Source organism: Gekko japonicus, unplaced genomic scaffold (genome assembly GCF_001447785.1).
Source record: "Gekko japonicus isolate JY-2015 unplaced genomic scaffold, Gekko_japonicus_V1.1 scaffold492, whole genome shotgun sequence".
NCBI classification, from domain to species: domain Eukaryota; kingdom Metazoa; phylum Chordata; class Lepidosauria; order Squamata; family Gekkonidae; genus Gekko; species Gekko japonicus.
Window position 1 is genome coordinate 147,696 of NW_015168060.1, and position 2,151 is coordinate 149,846.

At 64.4% G+C, this 2,151-nt stretch overlaps 1 protein-coding gene across 1 annotated transcript in view; it reads right to left on the reverse strand.

Moving 5' to 3' along the window:
* ACO1 (aconitase 1) overlaps window positions 1-916 on the reverse strand; it is a 68,763-nt gene extending 67,847 nt beyond the window's left edge. Inside the window, exon 1 of the mRNA XM_015414536.1 lies at window positions 864-916. The gene's annotated coding sequence lies outside the window, so the exon portion shown is untranslated. The remainder of the gene's footprint in view (window positions 1-863) is intronic.
* Between the last annotated feature and the right edge of the window lie 1,235 nt (window positions 917-2,151).

Below are 2,151 nucleotides of genomic sequence, written 5' to 3' on the forward strand. Positions count from 1 at the left end.
AAAAAAGGTCAAATGGGGAGGGGGAAGTTCCTGTCCTAAAGCCCCCTTTTATTCCAGTGAGATCAAAGGAGTTACTCTGTGGCAAAGGCTTTGACGGTATTAACAAAAGAGAAATAATTCCGGAAAGGGCTTGAGAGAGGGCAAAGGTTTATCTGTCAAGTAGATTTTCAGCCTTCCCGTGTCCCAAAGAGCTCACGCTATCCTATCTGGTTCCCTATTCCCCACAACAACTCTGCGAGGTAGGATAGGAGAAAGTGACTGGCTCAAGATCATCCAGCGAGTGTCACGGCAGGGCAGGGAGCTGAACTCTGGCTCTCCCCGATCCTAATCCTCCTACCCCTGTACCACACCGCCTTTCCACTGGGGCGCATAGGAGTACTCTGAAGTAAGAACCTTGAGCAAGAACGAGATCATACGTGTGTGCGTCCTCGGCATGGGAAAATATAACTCAAGCAACCCTCAGGACGCCTACTGAGGAGTGAACCGTACTGGGCCGGAGTGGGGCTTAGTACTGCCGAGGAGACACGCCTAGGACCCGGCGACAGCCTGAAACGACCGTATTGCTAAGGGGGCGAGCCCCACTTTAGTTCGGGGGTGGACGGCCCTGGTGGCGACCACCGTGGCGCCCAAGATGTGGCTCCGGAGGAAGTGCTCCAAGCAAGGCAGGAATGGAAACGCGCGGCTGCTGGGCGGGCAGAGCAGAGAGGCGGCCGTTCCCACCGCCACCGCAGCCGGCGAGGCCGGCCCCGAGGACGCGAGGCCAGAAGGCGGCCGCTTCACTACCAGCGTCACCCCCCTTCTCTCCTTCCCCACGCCCGCCCGATCGCCCCAAAGAGCGGCTGCTGCACCCCGGGGCCACTTACCTGGCGGGAGGCGCGGGCAGCTGCTGGCTGGCGCTGGGGGCGCGTCTGCTGCAAGGGAGCAGGCGGGGGAGGGGGGGGGGGGGGGCCGGGGGGGAAGGACGGGGACATGAGGGGGGGGGTACAACGCCACGGAGGCCCCCCTCCCTCCAAAGCATCTTTTTTCCCCAGGGGAGCAGACCTCTGTAGTCTGGAGGGGAGTTCTGATTCCGGGGGATCCCCAGGCCCCGCCTGGAGGCTGGCGTCCCTACCCAGTGACCGGCTGGCAGGCTGTGTCACAGAACTCGTGAGGGACGACTGGAGAGGCTCCACTGCCGCTGCTCCACAACCCCGGATCCTTCCTGATCCTCCTGTGCCAGCTGGGCTGCTGGCCAGGAAGCCCGACGGCCCCTCCCCATAGCTCCCCCCTCTGTCCAGCAAGGGTCTGGCCCAGACTCTGGGCCCCCTCCCGCCCGCCAGCGGGTTCACTCTGGGAGCCGGAGCCGGGGAGGTCTCCCCTTCCCTCCCTCCCTCCTTCCCCAGCCATGCGCGGGTGCGCGGGCAGGCACTGCTGCACATCAAAGGGCCAGGAAGGAGCTGCCGCCTGCCGCTGAGCCAAGCCGTGCGGCCCAAGTGGGCCTGACCCAGGGCAAGCCAGCTGCTGGGAGCAGGGGAGCAGCCCTTTCCCACAGTCTGGGGCACCAACACACACACACGCATTCCAGCCAGCCTTGGCCTGCTGACAAGACGGCCTCCCAGCGGCTGCTGGGAGCTGCCGATTAGCGTGGCCTGGCTTTGGCACCGGCCTGCTGGGTCCGTGCCCGAGGGAGGAAGCCGGCCAAGGGGGCCCACTCCGCCACTCCTGAGCAGCAGAGACTGATCCGCTGAAAGGTTCGCTCAAGCGAGCCACTTCCTTGGCTTGGCACCGCTCCCTCCAGCCGAGACCTTTCCGCTGCTGCTGCTGCTGCTGCTGGGCCCGGCCTGCTGCTTTTCACAGGAAGAGGAAGGACACATCCATGAGCAAGTGGGAGGGGGGAGGCACTCCAGCTCAGGAGGGTGTTGCTGGGAGGGGGGGCCCTACGTGACCGACTCTCCTTGGCACCCCCGCAGTGAAGGCTCCGGCTGACGTTCCCTGACGGGGATCCACAGAGTCCAAGGGTGTCCTTGTGGAAGAGGGCTGAAAGAGCAGAGAGGCGGGGGACCTGAGGCCCGGATGGCCCAGACTGGCCCTCTCTTCTCAGGCCCCGGAAGCTAAGCAGGGTCGGCCCCAGTCAGTCCTTGGGTGGGAGACCACCAGGGGAGTCCAGGCCAG